We start from the raw sequence: 27517 nt of genomic DNA, 5'->3' as shown, positions 1-27517 counted from the left end.
ACAGCCAAGCCACGCAAGCTGATCCCGCTATCTTTCCCTATCTTGTCAGGCGCAAGAGAACATTTTTGTTCTCTTAAACGCAGTGGCAGATATTATGGACAGAGCGCAAACAACAGCACAAAATCAACACTGGATCAGAAACAGATAGTGCAGATCCACAAAACTGTCAGAGCCCAAAAACAGTCTTGATAATCTTTAACCTAGCAAAGGTTATCCATTGGAGCCCAGAGACCAAGCTCCAACACATAGCCTATGAATCAAAATGAACACCAAGGACTAGAGGGCATCTCAGATGTAGCCCTGGCTCTTCTAAGATTTCCTGCCTCCGTTTCTTCGGTCAGGTCGCCATAGGTAAGCTTTTAAAAAGTCTCACTGTCCTTGTGTAAGAGACCTGAACTGTAGAATTCACGATATGCAATTCATGTTTCATGTTCTGCATTTTGAGACTAGCATATTAGAATTGAAATCCAAAATGTCTTTGGGAACTCAATATAATAAAGAGTAAGCGTGTAGCCAGACATTATTACGTGACTAAACATGAACTTGGGGGATGACAGCTTTCATCCGGGACTTCTGACATATCCCGCTTGGATGTCTTTCCACCCTTTGGTCCTCATGAGTGGAAGGATTGGGAATATCATTTCTTAGCTTGTTTGTAGACTCCAAGAAAGGATGACTAAATGTCAGCAGTCAATCACTGACAATGTTGACATTTCTGAGAACAGAAAAGAACCAGGAGACACTTCAGAGCCTGACTCCTACACATAATGGTTCAGTCCAGATCAGCCATGGATCTCAAGGTCATCAGTAGGATGAACCTGGAACATAGGCTTAAAATGGCCCTTCTCCCTCGTCACCTCCCTTGCTCACAATCCCCATGACCTAAATGGACTGTTAGGTAGTCTTTCCCTGCTTCACCTTGGTTTCGTGTGTTGCTTCTCACAAAAACAGCCCATCAAATACAGGAAAAATAAGTTAATGATTTTAGTAGAAGCTGGTATTCACTGTCAGGCTGTGAAATAGGAATCTATGGCTTGTCTCTTTCCATTGAGGACCTGGGTTGGTTTCAGTCAGTTCAATAGTCTTAAACTAATAGAGTTCTTTACTTGCTACATTGACGTGGGTCCAACTGACCTCTACTCATTCACTTGCTTGTGTATGTAAGCCTCCTTGAAACAATAGTATCTAAATTGTGAGTGTTCTGACACCAACTATAAAGCAGGTATACAGGTAGACACCCTCAAACCCAAGGACCCAGTGCAAAGGAAACATTTCCGTGACATTTTTACATGAATCTTTACCTAAAGGTCCTTAGGTAACTTTGATGGCACCATCACAATAACCTCCTACTTCCAATCTCACAGCGAACCTTATGATATACCAAACTGGACTTTCAAGGCTCAGTTCTAAGTTCCAAGCCACTCAAGTATAAAGCTTCCTGAGACACTAATGCAGGATACAGAGCTAAGGAATGACTGGTTAGAATGGAGGCGTGGCCATCTTATCACACACAAGTGTCTCAGATGGAGTAGGAAGTAGATGGCAGACGAGTCTAGACAGAGGTCAGTGGCCAGGCCCTGAAGTGCAGACGAACTACGCTGTGGCCTAGATAAACATCTTTGTGCTCCAGATAACCAGGGATTCTTTACAACTAGACCTGGCTAAGAGGTTGAGCTGTGTTAGAGAACAAGGTTCTGGAGTTAGTTTTGTGCCTATCAAGTCAGTTACCTCCCTCCCACCTCTTCTATCCAAGCACACGCCCACATCCACGTACACATGCACACAGGAGTACACACATGCGCAGTTTCCCTGTGGTCTTCACTGCATAAATACAGCATGGTAGAACTATCCCTTATACTCAAAAGGAGGAAAGCAAAGCTCAAATGGATCAAAGTTGCTGTGGCTGATGGCAGCCCTCCACCCAACGGCCAAGAGCTCACTGAGACATACTACAGATCCTGCCACACCCCATCTCAGTGACAAGTGTTGATGTTCCATAGCCCTCAGGAATAGCTTGCTGGCCCAAGCTAGCACTGAAGGCCTTCACACTCCACCCCCGTCCCTGCCCCATGTACCTCATCTTGAGTTCGGGTTTCTCACATCCTCAGATTCTTGCTCCCACTCAAGCAGACCAAATACACTCCCACCTCCACAGGTAGACTGACCCCCCCATGCCCAGGTCCAGTTCCTAGGGTGCTCACGCCAGGCATCCAGAAGCCATGGCGACATCCTAAGGGAACCACCCACACCTTCCCCATCTCTGTGCCTAGCCAGAAAGTAAAAAAAATATTTGCAGCTAATTTTCACTTTAATAATATTTTTGTGTAATTATCAAGGACTCTTAAAACTTCCCATTCCTCCTGCATGGTAGGAATAATAAACATGCCTGTTTTATTGGGGGTGGGGGGGTGAAGGAAGTGAGACCTTACACACAGAAAGAAAGTATGATTCATCTCCAGCAAGCACTGAGTCAGCTGAGATGGCCCAGGCACCCTGACATCGGAGTGGAGTGGGGGTGGGGGTGGAAGGCATTACCAAGGCCAGGCGTCCTGTCTACTGTTATTTTCAAACCTTTAATATCTTCTGCGGCGTCACGCTTCTTGCACCGGCTCGCTTTTGATTAGGTTGTTTGTTGTGATGCAAACAGCAAGAGATTTGGTCATTCCTACGTTCTGAAAAGAATGTGAAGTGTTTCCATATTTTACTAGGAGCTCTGAGCTTCCCAAAACGGGGGCCTTTGGGGCAACTTGTAGTGAGAATTCTGAAGATTTGCAGTCAAAAATATTGGGCAAGGCCAAAAATCCAGCTGAGGCTGGAAGTGGGGACTTGTCCCAAAACAGGCGGTGCTCTTCTGGTGTCTAAGACCTCTTTTTTAACATCTAGTGACAGTTTTACTGTGAGGATGCTGAGAAGGGCTGTGGCGAGTTACTTCTTGGGGAATCAGAGTATTAAGAAATCCTGGGGAAACTTGTCAAAAAGAAAGTGATAGACTCTTCCTGCAGGCTGTCCCAAGGGAGGAAGGGGCGGATAAATGAAAGCCTGTCTCCAGAAGCCTGGTGCAAACTGTAGGGTTGGCCAGCCTCAGGACATCCCTCAAGGCAATCTACCACTTTTACCAAACCAGACACTCACATAAAGGCCCTCAGTAAGGTGACTGCATAATATACAACCCAAGCCAGGCATTTTAGGGTGATGGAGGAAGCTATTCATGATCCCAGGCTGTGGTGGCACACACCTTTAATCCCATCACTCAGGTGGCAGAGGCAGGCAGATCCCTGAGTCTGAAGCCGGCCTGGTCTACAGAACGAGTACCAGGACAGCCAGGGCTACACAGAAAAACCCTGTCTATAAATAAATCAATAAAATATATGGGGATAAAAGGCCTAAACAAAGAAGGCAAATCGGGAAGGACAGGTTTTGACCATCAGTGCTGATATTGACAAGGAATGATTTCTACCCGTGGAGAAACAACTCTCATATCAGAGAGCTAACATAGGCAGGACGAGACTGATTATCTGGAAACGTTAGTAAATCTCTCCGAAAAATGAAAGAAGGCAGCGTGAGAGAGGTGTGGGTACCCAAGCTGAGATTTGGTGGCTACAGAGGAATTAAATGCATAGCAGTAAGAGCCCAGGCAGGGGTCATCAAGCCCAGAAAGTAGCCTCTGCGGGATGCTCAGGGAAAGGCAGTCAATCCGTTGGGGCTGCAGAAGACAGAGGCAAGAATGCCAAGGGCACCAAACACTGCGTAGACAAGCTGACTTCTGTTTCTAAGCATGGTTCGCCAAATCAATTCTCCCTTCCCCGGGTTTGCTTTGTGACCTGCCCCTGCTGGTCTCTGACAGGCAAGTGGTCTTCTCTGTCAATCAAGGGCTCTCATCTGAGGAAGACACCACTTCTGGTTGCACTACCAAGGACCATCTCACTCTTTAGCCACCGGAGAAATGGGTTTGGATGTTCACAGGAAGTACCTTTTTGGCAGTCCAACATGGCCAGAAAACTGAAGGGGGTGGATTTCAGTGGCTCTCCTCTTTTGATATTTCGCCTTTGTGAGACTCTTTTTCTGCTTTCTTTCCGGGGACTTGTACATTAAGTCCTGAGTTCCTTTGGACCTTGGAACTTTCAGAGGCCTGAAGGTCACAGGATCAAAGAGGGACTTTCTCCGTTGGCCCTTAAGACCAATTGGTGAGGTAGGTTGGGAAGGGGGAAACAGTTAAGAGCAGAGAACGGACTGACAGCTGCGAGGAGCTCCCATCAGTCAGGCTCTGTATGCGGAGCACAATAAGCCTTCCAGCCCGCTCTCAGGAAGGAGGGGAAGGGTAGAAGGAGGAGGAGTAGCGAGCAGAAAGGGGGAGGAGCAGAAGAGTGCTGGAGGACTAAACTAGAAGTTTCTTCTTCACCCCACCTCCAGCCTTAACCCTCCCTTATTATTTCCTCGCAAAAAAAGAAAAAAGAAAAGAAAAAAGAAAAAAAAATGGGTCTAAGGCTGTGCGGTAGGGAAGGGCGGTAGGGAAGGGCGGCGGGTAACATCTTCACAGACGCTGCAGCTTGGTCCTGCAAGGCTGCTGGGCCTTTGAACGGCCACTTGTAAACTCTTGGTTCGGAGCAGAGAGGCAGCCGGGAGGAGCTGGGGCGCGGGCAGGGGGAGGAGACCGGTCTGCCTTCAGTGCCTAGAAATCAAAGCAGCCAACCTTAGGCTTTTTCTTCCCTTCACACTGAGGCACTTTTATTGGCGAGATGAAGGGAGGCAGAGAGGGCCTACAGCCCTCGCTTCGCTTTTGGAGGTTAATGACCCAGTTAGCAGCTCTTGGCTGAGTTTCCGACATTTTGCAGACATCAAGCCCCGCGCCTCTGCCAAGTACATTCTGTTCCCTGGAGCCCATCCAATGCATCTCAGATTACTATGTAATGCGACAAAGAGGGAGAGGTGGCTGGGAGGGGCCCGAAGAGCTGGGCGGGGTGAGCGGGCGGTAGCCCCGAGGGCGGGATGCAGAAGCCGGCTGGCGGGGAAGGGGATGCCACTCTAAATGCAGCTGCTCCAGGGGAGTCGCATGCCTCAAGGGGCTTCTTAGCTGGAGAGAGCCCGAAAAGAGGGTGGACAGGCCTTGTCCTCCAGGAATCCTGCCCCGCAGAGCCCAGCAAGCTGCAGGACTCAGATTAGGGGTGGGGAGCACAACCCGAGACAGGCCGGGACAGCTGGAGGAGGAATCCAGGGGGCGGGCCTAGGGGTTCGGCTCCACCTCCCGGCTGCCCCACGCCCACCCCAGCAGCTCCAGGGGTGAGCAGCCTGCTAGCTAATTATAGACCTGAATGGAAAGCGGCTCTTTTGAATGGTCTTGTTGCTTGCACTGCCTTCCGAGTCTGAGGAGCAGGTGCGGCCCTTCTAGATACAAAGTGATTCATTTAAAAGCCCTCTGTCACGTATGCTCACTTACTGACACACAGGAATCCTTGTGCGCGCCACCACCCAAAGGATTCCAGAACTGGCTTAAAAAAACTTGAGCTCAAGAGAGAATCCAAGGGACTACTGGAACCACTTCACTACTCTTTAGAAGTCTCGCAGAGTGGATGAGAGAGGGTACTAGGCCTTCTCAAAAATGTTGAAAAGTAAGATCTTTACATTTTACAGCTGGAGAAACTGAGGCCGGGACAGATTCTGAGCCGCGTCTGTGTCTGAGAAAGCTGGGGAGTCCGTGTGAAGCTAAAAGGAAGCACGGGGTCTTGTCAGCCCCTTCCTCTGACTGCCCAGACTGGAACTTAAAGTCTCCAATCATCCTGAACCTCCGGAATATAAGAATACCCCTCCTTCAAGAATACTTCCCTCTCCCTAAGTGTGGCACTTACCTGTTGCACTTCCCATCCCTGTGTCCCACCAGTAAACCAGCTGAAGCCAGTGTCAGACCTAGGTACTGGCTATGCTAAAAACTGCCATTTTCCCGTGTATTTTCCCGTGTGTTGTGTATGAGTCAATCTGATATGTCTCTGTCAGCACAATGCCATATGAGGAACTACAGTGGGAGCAAAACTTTCTTCCCTGTCAGCATCTTACACCCACCTCGGGTTCACGCTCGCAGCTAACCAAGACTTTTCACGTTCTTGATGACCTACTGCAGTCTGCATAAGCACAATGGAGCTTTGTGCCCACTTGATAGACTCCTTGAAAAAAAAAATGGAGTCTTGGAGGGAGGAAATGATTGGCTCATGGTCATCTGATGGTGAGTGTGTATGAAGAGAGCCAAAAGCGGGCCTGTCTGGATCCTGAGGTGAGGTCAACACACTTACTTCTTTCTTAGGTCCAACCACAAGCCCACTCAGGCACAGAGAAAGATTGCTGTAAGCAACCTGGTTATTCGCCTCTGGCCCCCACATCACCATCCCCTTTTTTGTCCACACTGTAAATCTGAGTGGAGAGAGCTGTTATTTTCTCTAAACAAACGCCTCTAAACCCAGCCAGTGCATCTGGCCTCAAATAGAAAGCCTGTCTATCTCGTCGCCTAGACTTACAAGTTCCATCTCACCTTTGCTGACCATTTTGGACTCAACATCTTCCTCACTTCAGAATCTCTATCAGTGCTGATGGATAAAGAACCAGCATTGAATACCATGCTGAAAGAAACAGAAATTGGGGGTAGAGATTATTTTAATAGCTTTTCACTTGCCTCTTGAAAGGAAGTTCTGCATCTTAGAATTTATAAGTATCCACCCTTCCCAACATACACTGTGTTCAGCCCAAACCTTCAAGCATGGTATAACTCATATGTGCAATATCATATGTGCCTAAGATGAAAACTGTCACGTGTCTCCAAAGGTGAATGTTCAGAACATGAGCTTTCACTCACCAGCTGAGGTTCTGCTCTGGACTGCAGTACAGGTAATTTTAATCTGTATAGGTGTCTGCTTTGTCCTCTGTAAAAATGGACATAACCACAGTTTATAGAAGCAGTGCTGCAGGGCTGACTGGGGAAGGAGCCCAGGGCCCAAAAAGGAATGGATGTCTCTTCCATCAGACTACCTAATTGGGAATCTGAATTCTATTTTTTGACTTGGATACATTTTTTTAAGTTCCATGAATTTCAATTTCATCAGATACAAGAGGGTAACAATAGTATCTGCATTATAATTCTGTGGGTAAAATAAGTAAAGGGCTGAAAGATGCTCCAGGCTCACAGTAAAGTGCTCAGGAGAATGAAGACTGAACATATATAGGGATTTCCTAGAATAATGCCTATCTGAGAGTGCATACGCATTAAATAGCCACTGTATGTTTTCTTCATTTTTAGAATGGAATTCTCCCAAGATTAAATTTGAATACTATACATACAAAAAAAAAAAAAAAAAAAAACTTGTGGCACTCTCTAAGAGAGCTCACAGCCAGTATTAGTAACTTTGCTGTTGGTGCACTGATTTGGTAAATATTATATATTAACTATATGTGATCAGACTTGATGAATGGAGGTAAATAGTATCCAAGCCTTCAAGGGAAAGATACATAAGTAGGGACCTGATATGAACACACAAATATCTAACACCAGGGAAAAATGATGCTCACATTGACTAGCATAAGACCCCTAATGTCACGAAGCATCAAGAAGCCCAAGCAGATGCCTGTTGGTGGGATTATGGTTCAGAAATATGTGTGATCATGGTAGAAAGAACACAGCCCATCCTAGAGGAGTTACCAAGATCTAGACACTTAGAGATGACAACAACTCCCAGTAAAAATGAAATAAGGTAAAATAAAGTAAAATGCAGCTGAACCCAGCTGAATGGGAAGGGCATGCTCGCCACACTGAAGGATTGCCCATGTTCAGAGACGGGGCAAAAGTCAAGACAACAGACTCAAAATAGAAACTTGGAGTCCAAAAGTTGGAGCCAGGAGGACCCCATGGGTCCCACCGAGGAGAAGAAGGCAATATTCTGAGAGCAGCCTCCTTTTCCAGCAAAACAGTTGCCTGTGTTGACTACGGAGCAGAGTGGAGGAAGGCGTCTCTGAGACCAGAGCTGATGTGCCAGGCCTACAGTGGGTTGCTGGCTCCTCCTACAGCACCTTAATTTTCAAGGTTGATGTGTACTCTCACATGCCATTTTTTACAGCTCCATACATTGTGGACCTGGGGGCTGGTCTCCCCTCACGTAAGTATTCCTGGGCATACCACGGTGACTCAAGCAAATGAGAAACTCCCAGATCCCAAGGCTTAAAGCGTGGTTGAAGTGGCCCAGAAAATTGGTGGCCCTAGACAGATTTTAAATTTTACTTTAAAGGGGGTACCATAAATCCATTTAAATCCCCCCATCCACACTCTTCTGTATGTGTGTCTCCCCCCCCCCCGCCCCAAATCAGTAAAACCAAGTCAGAAAACATGATAGAAAAAATAGAATGTGGATATTGCAGCAGAAATAAAATTCCTTTTGTGACCCTTCATCTCTCAATGTTTCAATTAATTGATTTCTGGATTTAGTCATTCTTTGATAGAAGAAGAAGGAAGAGGAAGAAAGGAGGATGGAGGAAGGGAAGAAAGGAGAAGAAAAAGAAGAGGAGCAGGAAGAGGAAGGAGAGGAGGGAGAAAGGAAGGAAGGAAGGAAGGAAGGAAGGAAGGAAGGAAGGAAGGAAGGAAGAAAGAAAGAAAGAAAGGGAAGACAGAATGAAGAGAAAGGTAGGCAACTAGTTTTATTGTTTTCTAAAGCCCTCTCTTAACTGGATCCCTTCCCAGCTCAAGTTGAGGAGCATAAAAGAAATCAAACTGGTTTCAGTCACTAAGGATTACAAGCAACTGAAGAAGCTTTGCCCGCCTTCCTATTCCAACCTTTGTAAACTGTCAGTGCCATTGCCTTCATTGCACTGGGGCAGGCAGCTTGGTGCTGACTTCTCAAGCAAAGGCACAGAATGCCATCAGCAGAAGTACCAGCCCCGAGAAATTACAGGATTCAACTTTTTCCTACAGTGAGAGGTATCAGACGAAGAGGAGAGAAGAAATGCATGACCTCAGCCAGACAGCTGTTTGAGAAGAGGACCCGAGACTTTGAACTCAAGGTTACTTCTCCTTCCATAGACCGTGCCTCTAGTTTTTGGCAGTAAAACAGCAAACAGTTGAGCTAGCGTATGCCCAATGTCATCTCCCCGTGAACTCCATGATCTTCCTTACAGGACACTGCTTCTGTGTGCCTGTTTTTCATGTACAAATATAAGATTATATCTTTTTTTGTTGCTTTAATAAAAAAGCAAGGCATGGTTGGGCAGGTCTTTGGTCCCAGCACTTGGGAGTTGGAGGCAGGAGGATTGGGAGTTTGAGGTCATCTTTTACTTCACACCAAATAGCCTGGACCAGAAATGAAGTAAACAAATAAAAAAGGACTTAGTTTAACACTTGACACATAGTAAGTCCTATATAAACCTTCAAATATTATTTTGATGGACAAATTTTGAATGTGTTGTGTTCTGCTTTAGGTCTCACTATTAGGATTATGTAACAAGAATGTTGGATGCTGTCAATCATTGTCATCACACACTGCCCCACCTTTCCAGTCCCAGATGTCTCCATGTGCTTTCTCTCAAAGGGTTAGCTTCCAACCATGGAGAACCCAAGCAGAACAGCTCAGGCAAGATGGTGGTTAACTCTCTCCCTTGGTGTGAGAATGCTGAATCAAAGAGTTCAGACCCAACAAGAACAATTCTATCCATTCACAGATTGAGGCAAGAGTCTGGTAGGTTGTTCCAACCAGGGACCAGGACATATGAGTTGGCATTGGAAATACCCAAGGTAGGCAGCTTATGAAGTGCTGAGTCATAGGAGCAGGGTCCAGTGTATTTCTAACAAGGACAGACCAGACTGCCGCTAGGCTAAGATGGAGTAGGTAGATCATAAACAGGCTTAGAACAAAATCCAGGTGGAAGCAACGGAGATTACAACACATATTGGGTTCAGAATAGATAGATGTGTCCTTTATTCTCCTCTGATTACAAAAGCTAATGGGTACCATGAAAATGTTGCTTGAGGATGCAGTAGGTTGGGGAAAAAAATTTCAAGGGGATGATGTCACCATTTTCAGGGGCGTTGTCTCCTGTGTAGACTGGAGATACAACGGAGAAGATGAGGAAATAGAAAGTGAGGGCTCTAACTGTGTGTGGTACGCTTGATTTTCTTAAGGAAAATGGAGATCTGAGGCAAATAAGGAAAGCTGTGAGCATCTGCTCGTCCTGATGATAAATACATGACATCTGTTATAGCCTTTCTGTATGATTACTATTTAATAATTTAAAATAAAGACATAAAAGTAGTAAATATTTAAAATCTAATACATTTTATTAGTATCTGTCACTATAAAAAAAATCTGGGGGATTTTATGAATAAAAACACAGGAAGATAATGTGTGTAAGTGCTACAATGTTGGCTACCTCCTATGGTATTTCCAAGCATAAGAACTTGTCTGATTCCAGTAGGACCTTGGCAGTAGACTTATATGCTGATGTCCACACGTGTGTGGAAAGGGAACTTCTGAATTCTTTTAGTCATTTGGCCACCCATCTCTAGCTGACCTGTCTGGCCAGGAAGTACAATTTTGATTTAAGAATTAGGATCTAGCATGTGGGTGTGCGCACACTCGTGTGTGTGTGTGTGTGTGTGTGTGTGTGTGTGTGTGTGTGTCACACACAGAGAGAGACACACACACAGCAATATACTCAAAAAGACTTGGAAAAATCAAAGCTAATGCTACAAACTCTACACAATAAACTTTATAGATGAAAGACCAACAAGGCTTAAACAGCACCATCAACCAGGGGATCTCATGGCATTTATAGAAACTATCCCACAGCAGCCACATGTATCCTTTGCAAGTGAACATGGCACACTGGCCAGGAGAAACTATCCTGAGCCACTCAGGTTATTGTCTCCTTTGAAGCAGAGCTCCCAGACCCTCCTTCGAAAAAAAGTTTCATTGTACATAAAAGCTTGGAACCATATTGCCTCTCTGTGTCTTCAACCTGACAGGGAAGAAGGATGAATTGTTACATGACAGAAACTTGTCAATATGGTTAGTGGCCAACCCATTTGACAGAAGGCAGACAAGGAAATAAAGGTTAAATAGGAGGAGCAGGGCAGAGCAGGCTAGGCCCATGCAGTCCTAGGGGAAAACGATGTAAAGTTCAGGCATGCCTGTGGCAATCCTGCGCTCTATGCTAGGTGGGTTCGAAGAGAGAGGCACCAGCTGAAAAGGACTCTGGCTGCCTCCTACCCACAAGAGGCCGTGTGTGAGGCCTTTTCACTTCCCCTTCCTGAGAACTGGCTTCCTTTTGGGCAAGACTGAGTCACTAGAATCTAGTAACTAGATCTCCAAGATAATTTCCATTTGTACCTTCCTGTGGCTATTTTTGTGTTCTTTCTAATTGCCTAGGTCTTCAAAGAGAAAGTAGCAGACAGCAGAGGCCTACATAGACTGTACTATTTTCCCCCCACAGTCCTGAATATGCTCAGACATATCCCTCGGGGTTCCACAAGGACATATTTACAAACAGCTTCCGACAAGCAATAAACCGACAGAATAAGCCTTGCAAGAGAAATCCTGTATACCAGACAATTTAATTCTGAACAATAGACCACATGAGGGTGTATAAATAACTAATTATACTACACAACACGAACAGTTTTTTTGGATGATTGCAAAATTGGGGAGGAAGGAAATGCAATGGTATTTATATATTTGGGCTTCAGTCAAAGATTTCATATTCACTCTTAAGCAATTTTATGTACAAAATTAGCTCAGACTAGAACATGGTCAAACAACTCAAAACTGGCAGCAATCTGTTAGCCTGGGGGTGGGGGGGGGATGGAGTTTGTGTCCGAGCATTCAGGGAAACAGACTGGAGAGCTGAATGTGTGTTCCTGCCGTGTCTTTGAGATGCTCAGTGAGTGGTACCTCGGTTCCAGCAGTGACCTACAGAGAAGGCAGCAGTGGAGACAAGTTAGGGGCACTTATACACAGCACATTCCAAGATAAAGTCCGGCTTACCTTGAAACACAAGCTCACACTCTGGCATATTCAATTCTACCCTTTTTCCGGGTCTCTGCTGTCATTCACAGCTATGCCGAGACTTGTAGGTGTAGAAACTACAGTGTTCATTTTTCAGCATTACCCACTGCCTGCCACTACTGCTAGTGTACATGCTAGATACTTAAAATTGATTGTCAAACCAATGACTGAAGTGGTTAAGATTTCATCTTTACCTAGATAGACTCCTTAGCCTAAAGGCTGTCAGTTTACCACAAACTATGTCTTATGCATATCTTTACTGGGGCACAGGGCTCTGTAAATACAGAGGACAAATACATTCATTTTAACACCCGGGACTGCCAAGGGCCTTTATTTCCCAGGGCAGTGCCTTTCCACATCCATTTTCTCATGCCTGGTTGCTCCTTAAGATCTGTGAATAGTAGATACCAGCAAGATAGCTGTGAAGACAGACATTCATCCACAGTCTACTGCAGTAGCAAAACTTAAACAAATAAATATAAATATTAATACTGGTTTGAGCTGTGTGTTTTGAAGAAAAGGAATATGATCAAGTTCAATATGAGGCAAGAGTAAGGAGGGAAGGAAGACAGGAGCTTAATTCTAGGGACTTAGGGACAGTGTCTTTAGAAGTGACATAACAACGAATAGGGTCTAGCTATGATCTTTTGGAGTCTGTAATAAGCATTTTGCATTTATTAAGTAAATGAATGCATCTTTATAACTGAAGTATGGCTTTAAAAGAATCTTGAAGATTCTGAGAAAGAGTGATGGGAGAAGAGGGTTGCAGGGGGCTGGAATAATCAAGCCGGAAGCTACCAGAGACATGGTGCATCCCAAAGCAGTGGCAGTAAGGGGGGACCCTCAGAGTGCACCCCAGATGACAAGCCAAGGGGCTGCAGTAGGGACTACCCATAGATTGCAAGAAAAAGAGTACAGCTCTCAGAAACGCATCTCTAGATGCTTTATAAGGGATGCCTGGGTCCAGGAAGAAAGGAAAGGTTAGCTGACTGTAAAAGTGGTCCAGGGTCAGAGAGAAGTTGTAGTGAAACAGATGTCATGGCTGCCTAACGACTTCGACTTGTATGGGAGGGGAAAGGCGCAGTCGAATTCAGCACCAATTCTCCAGTTTATGTCTGTAAAGGTGTGTGAGGGAGGAAGAACCTCTGGATGAAGATTACAAGCACAACAAAAGGAAGCAGACTCCATGGTAGAAGAGAGGATGGGGAGAGAGGTCTTATTCTTGTGTTACAGAGCCACCAGTGGGAACTATCTAAGGGAAAACCAGAGTCCCCAAATCCTCCCAGGTCCTCCCAGGTCCTCCCAGGTCCTCCCAGGTCCAACTCTTCCATAGTTTTCCAGCACAGAAACTCAACCTGAACCAGAGCCAATGGTTCAGAAGAATAATTAAAGAACTCTTCGTGCTTTCTTGCTGCACCTCCTGGACATGGGTAGCAGAGACGTGCTTTAACTAGTATTAGACTGCTGTGATAATTATCAACATTGCTCTCGGCTCCTGGAGCATCACTTCTCCATTCTGAACACCTTCCCCGTTGTCCTCTGCTGTGGCCACCCTACTGCTGCATGAAACTTGAGCTAACAAACCCCCATCCAGTGCCCCCAAAGAGCTAAGGCTGCCTTCCCCTTGCTCTACTCTATCTTGCCCCCAATTTAAGAAACGGTGAAACTTGGAGGGATGGGCTGCACACACAGAGCTGGGGGCTTGGAGGAGGAGATGTAGCGAATGTAACAACCCCATCTTTGATGGGTAGAAAAATGCTGTCTCTAAGTGGTTTTGAACATAATTAATGAGGGCCCACAGCCAAGCCTGCTATGGAAGATTACTCAAGATAGTTAGTTGGCTCTGGCAATCAACAGAGGGGACATTGTTTCTCAGCTGCTATGGAGTCTTTGAGAACAGAGGAGACCAGGGTGATATAGACATACTGGGCTCTCAAAGGCTTTTTCCTAGAAAGAGAAAAACAAAGGCAGGATATAGGCTTAGCCAGCTGCTTCCTCGGGAGCCCTGCTGCAGCAGAATTGGCCCCTGACATAGGCCAAGAATGAAGCTCTTAAATTACTACCAGGGAGAGCACAGGGTCAGAAGTTCCTAGAAGTACTTCCTATTTGAATCAAAGAAGCACAGGGTAGAACAGAGTCTGAGGTCAAATGCAAAGTGATTTTGACTCTGACCTACTGATACACATCCCCTTGGAGCGCTTAGCTACCTTGAGATGACTAAGCAGATTCTGCTGTAGCAGCTAGCAGTGCAGACCTGCCTTTACTTCCTTTAATACACCACAGGGTGTAGTCTGAGGCTTTCTTTTTTTGTTAGTTTGCTTGCTTTGACAACAGGCTCTCTTGAGCCCAGACTGTTCCAAACTCACCATATAGCCATAGCAGGCCTTGAATATCCTAATTCTCTTGCCTCCACTTCTTAAGTATGAAATTTCAGGAGTGAACCGAGATACCTGGCTGAAATTTGAGCCTTTCTACAGAACTGGACATATGACTGTAAGACAAGCAGTCCAGAAACAAGACTACATCCTTTGCCTACCTTTCTGAAAGGTGCACACCTTGTGTGTTTGTTGTTTTGTTTTGAGATATTGTGGTCCAGGATGGCCTTAATCTATCCATTGGAAGATCCTCCTGTCAGAGTCTCCTACATGCTGGAATTACAGGAATATACTATCCCACTGGGTGTTTACTTCGCTTCTCACAAAGGCCCAAGTTCTAAACCAGTCCCTGGGCCTTGTCAAGCATTACAATGAGGGGGTGGTTCAAAGGTATCTTCATTCTTGTTGGAAGTAGATAACTCATACCCGGGAAACACTTTGTGATTAATATCCCCTGACAGTATAAGACTGAAATCATGCACTGACTAAGCCTCTCAGGCTGATTGTCTTCAGCCCCACTCACTGCTCCATTTCCCAGAGAATCATGAAACAGCTGCTAAGATGCTACTACTTCTACTTCTGATTTCTACCATCTGTCTGTCTCTGTCTCCATCTAGAACGAACTAACAGTGAATCATATCTGTGGGGCACAAGACAATTCACCATTACTAATCTAGAAAAGCTGTGCGTGTTAGAGCAAATAACACAAGAAGAGAATGTGGATTTAGCTCACCATTAATAATCCACCACAAGGCAGAGCCAAACAGATATAGATAAGGGGAACAACCAGCCTTGTCTAGAACATTCTCAGTACGAGGGAGTTCACTATACTGCATGGGAATTTGGGGCTAAATTCTCCTAGGTTTCTGTCCTGCCTCAATGAGGTCACCAAACTTTTTATATTTTCATATTAAGTATCTTGTGGCTAATAACAACTAACACCTTATGAAAGGTATTAATATTCATTTAAACTCTAAAAGTATCATATAGTAAGCCCTTCAAACATATTTTGGATCCTTTCTTCATCTAGAGCCAGAGAAATAAAATAATACTTAATAATAATAACAGTAATAATAATAATAATAATAATAATAATAATAATAATAATATGGCATGCCTAGTATTAATACGCATAGTGTTAGTTAGGCAGCGTTCTAAGAGCTTTACCTACATTGGCTTTTTAAGTCTTCATAACAACTCATCAAGATAGGCCAGTGTTCCATCCTCATATTACAGGACTCAACCCTGGTCATCTGCTCCTGTACATACTTATCCACCACACAGCAGCGTGGCCACGACTGTGGACATTAATTATAAAGGCTTTCAGCTTTATATTCTGAAGTCTGGCACAAAGGCTTTTATTCCCTTATTAATGTGGGATGACTTCCTAGAAAACATTCATTTTTGTAATATGGTAAAAAATTATTTCCTGTCATTTAGTGTGATTCAACTTCTTACATGGTTGGTAGTTGGTAGTTGGATGTTAGCTTTCCCTCACCTAAACTGCCCTTGATAGTCCCCACGCATCACACAGTCCATTATGGGATAAAGGCAAGCACCATGAACAGACAGTGAAGTCATAATTAATGGAGATAGATGTGATATCATTGAAAAGGAATGAGGAGATAAGAAGGCATTTGGGCATTTCCAAAATAAGATCAGGGCTGGTGAGATGGCTCGGTGGTAAAGGCTCTTGATGGCCAACCTAGCAACCTAAGCTTGATCCTGAAAACTGAGTTCAACCCCAGAATACATGGGGTGGAAGGGGTAGGAGAACTGACTCCCACAGATTGTCCTTTGATCTTCACATGTACATGGGGTCACACACACACACCACACACACACACACACACACACACTGAGTGAACAAATGAACAAATGAATATGTTTATAAGACAGAAGGTCAGAAGTGGTTCTTGGGAGGCTCACGTATGTTTGTTCTAGAAGCCTATGATCAACATTCCTCACCCTGAGTCCCAGGTATGGAACAGAAAAATACCTCGTGTATATTTGCTTGTGGTCATTTCATTTTGTCCCGCAGGGAGATGTGATTTCTGCTGGCCTCTTCAGAAGAATTACTGTCCTCCAAACAAAACCAGCTTCGGTGGACTCCCGCCCTCCCGCTCTGTCTGACACCAGCCCACTTCTTTGCTGCTCTTTTCCATCACACTTCAGGCCGTTTGCTCTTCCCTCTGTGCCTGGTAAGCTTCCCGCTGCAAAAGGAGGGGTACGTCGTCTAGTTCTTCCAGCCTTAGATCAAGTGTTCAGGACTATGATTTAGCTGGACGCTATCTAGTTGTATTCCAGGTAACCCACTTCATAATCAGCCTTCTCTTCCTGGGTCTTCTAAACCACAAAACAATTGTTCTGTCTTTGAACCCGATCTCTGATCATCTTGCATATATTTTAGGTGTGTATCTGTCTGTGGCAGCTGAATGCATGCCTGATTGGTACAGTGAAGGTCATGTTAACCTCTGAACAGTCTTTCCAGTGGATGCTGTCACTAAATCTTGGGTGCTTAGATTGCTATTTCTATATAACAGGGTAAAGTATTTTGGGGTCTCTGTTTTGACTTGCAAGCCTACCCCAAAGACTAAGCCAGCCAATATACTCCTTTCAGAGTGTCTCTACAGTAGTACAAACTCTGAAAGTCAGCAGGGAAATTCGGCCACAAGCATTTTAAGACTTACTTAACTAAAGAATTCATTCCACCAGAAAGCATGACATCGATTTCTTTTATTATCCCACATATGAATAAGAATTACTATAGTGATTAATTCATAGCAGCAATCATTTATTTTTAGAAAAAAATTATTAAGGCACAATGAAAATATTATAGACTCCCATTCAGGCACCCTTTACAGATACTCTCATTACAACCTCATGATACTTTATAGTTGATAGATTACTTTATGGTTTATTCTTCATAGTCCCAAGGAAGATAGATTCATTGACAATCTACAAATAAGAAACCAAAGGTCTATCAAAGAAATGACTGGTGATTAAGTGCTACATCTCAATCTCAAACCCAGGTCCCCTGACTCAATCCTGGGTGGAGTCTTCCAGGAGACCAGTTTTCAGATTCCTCTAGTCATTGCTCTGTGTGCTGCCCCAGCCACACTTGAATAATGGCTTCTTCCTTCTCTCGATGATGAAGAATTGCAACTCCAGAATGATTCAGTGTCTAGTAGCTTCTAGACCTCTCAAGACACTTTTCTATGTTGTATGAAGACTCTCTTTCTATGTTGTAACTGCTTCCTCTGCCTTAAAAATTACCTAATGTTCTGTTTAATTGTCATCTTCTTATCACCTTAATCCTCCCTAAAAAAAATGTGCCTTATGAATTCTAGTTGAGAGATGTTAGCCAGCCAGATGCGCAGAATGGTGCTACTCAAGTAAACCGAACACTCACCGGTTTCAATTTAGCTTTATACGACTATGCGTGTTCCTGGCGCTTCTGCCCTGGCTAGGCACATGGAAGGTAGGTAGTATATAGCAGTGGAAATAATAACAAGCATACTATTTAGAGTGATGGAGACAATTACGATGAAAGCAAGAGCTAGAATTATCATCGACAGGCCTTGCCTCTGAGGTCATGAGAGGCTGGGATTGGGAAATTGACGGCCATCCATGTTTTCCAGACTAGCTGAGTTCATATCAACTGAACCGAAAAGGAAGCCTCTGTTTCCCCTTTTAGCACGACAATGTCACTTGTTTCAGAGCTCAAAGGTACTATGTCTGGTGTGCACCTGTTTTACCATGTATCTGTGGATGATTGTAAAAAACTTGAAGCACTAAATGCTCTGCAGATGGGATTTTATCTTTGTGGCATCTGGGCTGCATAAGCCAAGGAATCCAAAGTTTCTGGCAAGAGGCTTTCTCTCTATTCTCCTAACTGTAGCCAAGGACTGCCTACATAAAAATGGGAGAAACATACACAGTGTAATTAGCAGGGAAGCCCAGCTTTACACAACACTCTCTTTTAGCGTGATTCCCTAGACCCCTTCTCTATCAGTTCGGTCTTGAGCTTTTTGCCAGAATACAAAGAAACTACTAACCACATTCCATGTCCTCTTGGGAATTTGAGTCTCAGGTCCTCAGATGCTGCCACTGGATTCTGGGGTGGGGGTGGGCAGTGACTACAATCTACCCTAAAAGGATTAGTCTGATCACTGTTGTGCAATACAACGACTACTATACTGGAAATAACACAATTTCAGTGGTGTTTACTATCAGTGTTTAAGCTTGAGATGAAAGAAAAGAAGCAGTGAACTGTGAGTGACACAGGGTGCCATGTGCCTCTGCCTCTGTTGCCAGGTGACCTGGGTCACCAAACTCATGACTTCTACAGACCACAGCCTGCTCTGCCATGAGATAAAAATAGCTGTGCTTTGCCGACTATGTAGAATTGCTATGGGGCCAGAGGGAGACCCTGGAGGCAGAACAGACTTTTTAAAAAAAAATCTATGGCTCCATACATTCTGAGAAATTTTTGCCAGCATACGTTGGGTTGGAAAGAGGAAACATTGTTTGCTCTCCCTCATCTGGAACTTTGAATCAGGAAACAGCTAACTCAGCAGCTTTGGGGCACACCTAGGGGAAGAATCCTGGCTCCCTGCCTCTTGTCCTAGTTGTTAAAAATCTATCTTATTACTCTAGAATAGAATGCATCATATGGCTGTGATCTGGAAAGCAAGGCCAGAAGGGCCATGAGTCATTCCTGCAGCCTGTTCCTAGTACATGACTTTAAAACCTGGGTTTTCTTCCAGGGCCTGACCTTCCGAGGTAGGCTCTGAATGTAGGAAATGGGGGCTGACTGACTCTAGGAAATGGTTATTGGCATCTAGCTGTCTGCTGGGGGGAAGTATTCACACAGTGTTTTTTGAAGAGAAAGCCTGAGTTGAGAGGTGAGTGGACGGCCCAAGGTCTAGAACTTCTACCTGAGCTCACAGCCCTTATAACTTGTGGATGTTAGACCTGATGGTGGAAGGACTGAGCTCTAGACTAAACTAGGCCAATCACATCTCACTCTCTGAAGTATTTATCCATCCCCAGTAAGGTTTTAGTGGCTTCTGGGAGGTTGGGGGTGTCTATAATACAACGGATCAGCAATGGTGGCAGCTGGAATTGGGGAGTCTGACAGGGTTTTGCCTTCCCCCATCTACTCTTAGCTGTTCTACTCCAGGGTACTTATGTGGGGGCCTGCAATACCTAGGATGGATCTTCACAATCTTCCACACTAAAGCTCTCCATCCAGTAGCATACTCACCTCCTATCTCAGCCTTGCTGAGGCATGGTGGGGATAGCCTTGGCTTCCTCAAAAGGATTGTGGTTCCTGGTGCCTTCTTTAGACAACTATGGTAGGTCACAAAATGAATTGCCATGTGGTCTGTGGTAAGGGTGGGTCTTAGAAGAAAGAGCAGCATATAGGCTCTTGGAAGCAGTGCTTTGAGAATGGGGAATATTGGTCTCAGTGTTTTCTTTAAGGTGGAGTTTGAATCAAACAGTCATTTCTGGTAGATGCAGGGACCACTGCCCAGCCCTCTTTTATGTCAGTCTCTTTCAGATGACAAACATTTGGTTTTCCCTGGCCTCTGGCAGCAGCCAGGAGAAACTAATTCTGTCACTTTTATTCTGAGGGGGCAGCTGGATACAGCAGGGCACACAAGGATATCTGGAATGGCTTTCTAAAGCTGGATTTGTCTGTCAGCAGGGTGACAGCCATAGTCTTGGGATAGACAATGAGAGAAAGAGACAGAGATAGAGAGAGACAGAGAGAGAGATAGAGCAAGAAAGAGAGAAAGAGAGAGACAGAGAGAGAGCAAGAGAGAGAGCAAGAGAGAGAGAAAGAGAGAGAAACAGAGAGAGACAGAGACAGAGAGAGAGACAGAGAGAGAGAGAGAGAGAGAGAGAGAGAGAGACAGAGAGACAGAGAGACAGAGAGACAGAGAGAGAGATCAGGCATAGAATTTTAAATCTCAGAGTTTGAGATGTCCTAGAGAATTCTGAGTAAGTAGTGGTTTACTGGATATATACATATATAATATATATATATATATATATATATATATATATATATAAGCATCCAGGGAAAGGAAAGACTCAGCCCAGTGATATGACCGGGCTTGACTAGACAGCTACAGTCTACGAGAACAGACCCAAGAGGCTCATCTGACCTCTGCTGAATTGGATGAACATCATCCAGTGATGCTGTTCTGACACAGAATCTAGGAGCTCACAGTCAGAGTCCACAGCTCTATAGGTCAGTGGGATTGGCTTAGAAGAGCTGTAGTACCAAGACCTGAGAGTCCAAAACAGCAAAGTGCAGCTAGCCCCTCCCACCTCCACACTACTTCTTCAAACACTTGTAGATATGAAAGGCTTGTCGGAGGAATGTTAAGTCTAGACAAAAGATGGAGATGATAGTTTCTGTCAGAAACATCCTAATGGAGTCCTGGGTGATAAGCAGAGCATTCTTAGTCAGCGTAGTTGGGAACAAGTGAATAGAGATTCAGGCAGAGGTTGGGTTACAAGAGCTTAGGAATAGGTACACGTCCTCACGCCAAGGCCAGTCTCAGAGGCAGGTTGGATCCTGCTAGGGAAAAGAAAAAGAAATGATTTCTCTTTTCACTTTGTATAAACCAGGAGGAAGAAGTCCAGCCCAGGAGAAATTATACATGCAGGGAAGAATGGGATCACTGGCTCCAAGTTTGAAGAGAAGAACCACCCCATAGAGGTACGGAAGTTAGGCTAACAGCCAGGCTGAAGGAGCTGATTTCGTGGAGCTATAAACCTAGAGATTCTAAAGCATTAACCTTTTCCTTACTGAAAATGAGATTTATTCATCTCTAAACCTAAGATAAGACTAAGTCTTTACAGAGCCCACGTGGCATCCAATACAGACTACTAGTAAAGGAGGAGGACGAAAAGAAGGAGGAGGAGGAGGAAGAGGGGGAGGAGGGGGAGGGAGAGAGAGGGAGAAGAAGAAGAAGAAGAAGAAGAAGAAGAAGAAGAAGAGAGAAGAGAGAGAGAGAGAGAGGAGGAGGAGGAGGAGGAGGAGGAGGAGGAGGAGGAGGAGGAGGAGGAGGAGGAGGAGGAGGAGGAGGAGGAGGAGGAAGAAAAGGGAAGGAAGAGGAGAGAGAGAAGGAGAAGAAGTAAAAGAAGAAGAGGAGGAAGAAGAAGAAAAAGAAGGAAGAGGAGGAGGAGGAGGGAAAGAGGGAGAAGGAGGAAGAGGAGAAGGAAGAAAAAGAGAAGGAAGAGGAGGAGGAAGAAACCCAGGGGTCTTTAGGTGCCCCAACTCGCCCCCTAGTTCCCTATGTGACTTTAAATGAGACTTGCCACCTCCCTGAGTATCAGTCATCTCATGTCTTACATGTTGGTGTTGGATCACAGCAGAGCTACTCAGCTGTGTTCCCTGAAGCCAGGAAATCGGAGCAGGGAATTCAGAGGCTCCATCCTTGCAGATACTTGGGAAAAGAACAAAGAGGCAGAACAGAACCTTGATCCCCAGTAGCTTGGGGAAGTTCTGTTTTTAAGTTTAGTATGTTGGGCTTCCCTATAAGATTTTATTTGGAAGTCACAATAAGAGAGGAAATCAAGAGGGAAGAAGGAGCCAAGGAGAGTGTGAGGCTGGATAATCTCCAGCCTGTTCCAGGCCGGCTGCTGTTTTCTGACTCACCCCAGTGTTCTGCCCACACTTTTTAAGAACCACTTCTCTTCCTCTCTGCCGTCATCTCAAGGAAGAATCCATACCATACGTAAGCCCAGAAAAATCCACTGCTTAGATCTCAGTTCCCAGCTCTGAAGAGTGCTGGCTCACAGAGAAGAAAATTGGGGGTTTTTGTGGGCTGAGTGGGAGGAGATCTGAGGCCCGGGGCTGTAAATCAGGCTTGGAGGTTTGGATTCCCAGCAGCCTGACCTTCAGACTCCCTTCCCTCCTCTGGATACCTTCATACTCACACCCAGGCACAGGGAAGCGTGCCCAGCTCTGAGCTGCCCCTGGAAGCGGAGCCCACTTGGAAGAGCTGTTTTGATTTTTCAGGAAAAATTGCTCATAGCCAAGCTTTCCTCCCCAAGACCAACACAGGCGGGGATTTCCTACGTGCTTGAACAAGGAATATTCTGGAATCTGTTTGCCACTGCCTGGCCAAAACAAAACAAAGTAAAACAAAACAACAAAAACAAAACCAATTAAAAAAAAAAAAAAAACAATGGGGGCTGGAGAGATTGGCTCAGTGGTTAAGAGCACTGACTGCTGCTCCAAAGGTCCTGAGTTCAATTCCCAGTGAAAGGGATTCGGCGATCTCACCGCTGCGGCCCGGGTTCGATTCCAGGTCAGGGAACCAAGATGAAAGGTCCGGGACTCCCCAGAAAGGAGGTTCACTTAAGTCACAGGATAGCACGCACCCAAAGGACACACAAGAGACCGTCTTGCTGTAAAGCACATGAGGTGGTTTATTATATCAGAGCTCTGGGCCAGCCCATATCCCCATATCTCACATAGGGGATAGAGGGACTGACCTCGTGGCTCAGGGGCATAGCGCTTATATATGGGCGGGGTGGGGAAAAAGCGAACTTTCCCGCGGGTGCACAGGATTGGTTGTTTTACCTTTTTTTGAACACTAGTAGGCTGTAGCATGGGGGCAGGGTGTAGTTCTTCCCTTGGCCAGTCAGTTTCTGGGATGTTCTTAACAGGCCTTTGTCCTGTAACTCCCCCTCCTCTGTAACTAATTAGATGGACCCAAACCTGCTGGCAGGTGCTTTTCTGCCCAAGGTCTAAGGCGAAAAATTCACACATATTTCATAAGATGGCCTTTATAATTTTTCACTCTACACCAGCAACCATATGATGGCTCACAACCATCTGTAACAAGATTTGATTCCATCTCCTGATGTCTGAAGACAGCAACAGTGTACTCACATACATAAAATAAATAAATCTTAAAAAAAACAAAACAAATACCCACCTGAGATAGTATTAGATGTAATTCTATTTTTGTTCCCTAAATAACCCCGGCTGATGCCTGCCTCTTTACCTCTCAGACAGCCCTGCTTTCCCACTGCCCACTCCATGTGGCACCCAATACCCAATCCATAAACCCGGGAAATCCAGGAGCGTGGGGAATTGGCACATCAGAGGACCTGATTTCCTTTGCCTTTGCATAATTCCCCTGTCCAGAGTGTGCTTTATCTGACAGGGAAAGAGTTGGCTGAAACTACCAGAAGTGTGTGTGTGTGGGGGGGGGGGGGTGCTGGTGTGGGAGTCAAGGGTGTAAGTTGCTGGTCCTCCCTCTCTGTGGACGCCAGTGAGTCACTTCCTTCTACTAGGCCTGTTTAAAGACAAGGACTTCCCCATCCAGGTAGTTCGAAAGCACAAAGAACCTTGACCAAGTATCCACTTAAGGCAACGTGGTATCCCACAGCAGAAAAAAAAAAAAAAAAAAAAAAAAGATTCCGGAGATCACTAAAACATCTGCTGTCCAAGTCAGTCTTGCTTCTGGCAGCTGAACAATCCCTCATCCCCCGAAATCTCAGTGTGCCGAAGGTGAGGCATGTAAGGACCAACTTAGAAGGTGAAAATTCTGGTAGCAGTTACAGGTCTAGGAGAGCTTATAGCTAAATTGGGATTTAATAGCCATGAACTTCTTGGGACAAAGTAGAAAAGGAACACAGAAGAAGAAATATGAAAGGGAGGGGATTGGGGGACTTTCAGAAAGATTCTCCCAGTGACTACCCAGTGTTACCCAGTGGGGTGACAGAAGGGGCATGAAGTGGTATTCCCCAGGAATATGTATGTAAGTCTAGACCAGCAGTCCTCAACCTTCCTAATGCTGTGTGACTCCTTAGTCCAGTTCCTCCCTGGTGGTGACTCCAACCATGAAATTATATTTGTTGCTACTTCAAACTGTAATTTCACAACTGTTATGAATCGTAATGTAAATATCTGTGTTTTCCTATGGTCTTAGGCAACCCCTGTTTAAGTATTGTTTGGCCCTCAAAGGGGTCATGACTCTCAGGCTGAAAAATGCTGGGCTATGGGGCTTACATGGAACTAGTCCAAGGGAATAATATAATCAACCACGTTTGTATTTTAGAAAGCTCACTCTGGCTATCTTGTAGGACCTGATTTTGAGAAGGAAGATAAAATACAAGAGAGAGCCTTCAGGAAGCAAGAAGCAAGAGGTGACAGCACCCTGCACACAACGGCAAGGAAGAAGAGGAAATGGAATCTTCAGTGTGTAGTAAGGGCTGTTACTGAATGAGCTTTCCCATCTAACTTTCTAGGACTCAGCAGCTAAAGAAATCTGAGCAGGCATCTCACCTCCCATTTTTACCCGCCCCTCCTCCCACCTCCCACATTCTGTGAAGTCTGGCTGGCCCCTCCCACTCCTCCTCTACTCAGGCAGGAGGCTTAGATAATAGGTGTGGCATCGGGCCCAGGCATTCCCACCGTCTTCTCCACCACCACATTCTGCTGCTTGAGCAGTTGGCCGCCTCCATGAGTGTTAATTGGAGAGACATCTGAAGTGACCAGACTGGTTATGCAGCCGCCATGATAGACACACTCCATCTGCTTCAACCAGGCGCTTCACAGTGCACAGGGAGGCCGGCCTGATTCCTCTTGCCCAGGGCTTGTTAGGAGTTACACTGAAAGTTAGATTCCTCAGCTTGGAAGTGGAAACTGCTTCAAAAAACAGACGCCCTTCAGCTTGGTAAGGAGGAGATTAAGGCCCAGTCTTGTCCTGGGTTAAGCCCAAAGCTCATAGCCAGGTTTCCATCTGTCCTTCCACAAATAGGGTGTGGCTTAAAACTGCCCCTCTATATCATGAGTTGACCAACTTACTTTCCTACTATAGTTATCCCTTCCCTACTAGGTGACAAAGACTTGACCTTCAAATGTCATTTATCCCAGCAACTATTAATTTTTTCAGCGTTTTAAGTTAGACTTATTTTTATCATGTAACAGAGGGGACGTTAGAAGTTATCTACTCTAATGGCTCTGGCATGTTTTAAAGCTCACCTTGCTTAGTCTTGCTTTAAAAACAGAGGCTTTATCAACTCATCCATTAGAGGCTGGGAAGAGCCTGGAAAGGGGAGTGCTTAGGTGGCTATAATACTGAATAACATATTTCCATATTATATAATTATATATATATATATAAAACCAAGTGACAGTTGGACAAGAGCAAGCTCTCCTAACTTCAAATGCACACTCTGCCCCAACTGTTTCCACAATTCCTGTTGCCACCCATCCCCCATCTCTGCCATTGGTAGGGCAGCCAATACCAAAAAGTGAATATATATCTTTCTTGTCTCAAGCTCCAAAATCTTCCAGTAGAATCTTTCACTATGACCTAATCTTGGTATATAGCACTTCCTAGTTAGTATAACGTATGTTATACTAACATATAAATATGACATTCACTGCAAAGAAATCTGTATATGCCCATTTTACAGAGAAAAGAGAAATTGTCACATGGGCAATATATAACAGAGATGAGACCCACATCTCCGTATCAGTTGTCTTTCCCAGGATTAATTGTCCATGAGCGATGCTGTGCTTACTCATCCCGGGAATAGAAATGCAGGGTCAGGTCATTTTTTGAACTAATTTCTAATCACGAATAACAGAGAAGCCCTGTTGCTAAGCTGCAGCACTTACAAATAACACTGGAACTCTGTTGATTGTAGTTCATCAACAAGGGAGATGAAGTCATTAAGGAGGTCCACCTGGGACTTGTAATTAAGTCGGAGCAAAAGTACTTTGAGGAACTAACAACAAAAGAAGGAAGTCGTCCTTCTGAAAGTCAGAATCTACTTCCTTAGACTCTGAGAAGGTACATTTGTTTAGACCAGCCAAGTCAAAAGCACAGAGTTGGACAGTGGTGGTATCCACCTTTAATCCCAGCACTTGGGAGGCAGAGGCAGGCAGATCTCTGAGTTCAAGGCCAACCTGGTCTTCAGGCCAACCAGGACTACACAGAGAAACCCTGTGACAACAAAACAAAATAAAACAAAAAGGAGAGAGACATAACCATGTATGACAGACAATGAAATCCAAGGGTCTACAGATTGGATACCATGAGGTCTTACAGTTGATCCTGGTAGGCCCAGTCACCAGTGGGGCAGAGGCAGATCTTCCTCTGTCTGCGAGTGATAAGACCATGCCTGTGAAAGGCTCAGACCTAGGTCATCCCTTCCGTGTCCCAATAAACACTTTCACATTGGATAAAAATCTGCTATTGTAGTTCTGATGGAAGAGACGGGCTTTTTATGGAAGAGGACTTTGAGTTCATCCTGGTTTTTTTTCATGCGGCAAGTAAATCACTTGACAAATGACAGCTGTCTGGTTCTTGGAAGCAAATAACAACCTCCCATGTTAATAATAGGGAGGAAACAATAAGAAAAACAGCAATAATTATTCATATAAATATTATATTAAAATAACTATTATTACTTTAGGGCAGAACATAAAAATAGCTTTTAGTCTGCAACATCCTTTATTGATTATTATCACATTTGCTTCCACAATACTCATAGGAGGTAGGCAGGGAGGAGTAGGCATCAGAAGAGACTGGATGAGAATTTTCCAAGCCACATAATAAATAGCAACAGAGCAGCCATGATTTGTGGCAAGAAGAGTATAGCAATTTGGACCCACTAAGTGCGGATGAGACAGGATGCTGACTTCCTTTTGTGAACCCACTAAGTACCAATAAGAAGGGATTCTGACTTCCCTTTGTGGACCCACTAAGTGCCAATGAGAAGGAATGCTAATTCCCTTTGTGGACCCACTGAGTGCTAATGAAAAAAGATGCTGACTACCCTTTGGAAAAGGGGAACATTTGTTTGTCCACCTAGCCCATGACACTAAACATCTTCACTGCTGAGTGGGAAGACGGACATCTGTGTGTGTTGAGTGTAAGACTTCAGAGAGAGAAAACTTGGGCCTTGAGGCAAACAGCATTCACAGTTATGTCAGTCTTGTGTATGTGATAGAAGTTACACAAATGTTGAGAGAATAAGTAGCTGTGTAATGCCTACCTTACAGCTCTGTGACTGTTGGTGGTGTCAACTTGACAGAATCACCGGAATGATGGACCTCCAGGGTACAAC

At 44.9% G+C, this 27517-nt stretch overlaps 1 long non-coding RNA gene across 2 annotated transcripts; it reads left to right on the top strand.

Moving 5' to 3' along the window:
* The first annotated feature begins 55 nt into the window (after positions 1 to 55).
* LOC143444023 (uncharacterized) lies at positions 56 to 27517 on the top strand. Of its 2 annotated transcripts, XR_013113504.1 has the most exons (4): positions 56 to 351; positions 16443 to 16602; positions 21047 to 21137; positions 24521 to 27517. It is a non-coding gene; the product is annotated as an uncharacterized LOC143444023 (long non-coding RNA). The 2 variants fall into 2 exon arrangements; XR_013113505.1 differs by lacking the exons at positions 16443 to 16602; positions 21047 to 21137; positions 24521 to 27517 and adding exons at positions 4094 to 4189; positions 5629 to 10218.

This window comes from Arvicanthis niloticus, chromosome 12 (assembly GCF_011762505.2).
Source record: "Arvicanthis niloticus isolate mArvNil1 chromosome 12, mArvNil1.pat.X, whole genome shotgun sequence".
Taxonomy (NCBI): Eukaryota; Metazoa; Chordata; class Mammalia; order Rodentia; family Muridae; genus Arvicanthis; species Arvicanthis niloticus.
The sequence above is the reverse complement of the archived record's forward strand: the minus strand, read 5'-3'. Positions and strand labels throughout refer to the sequence as shown.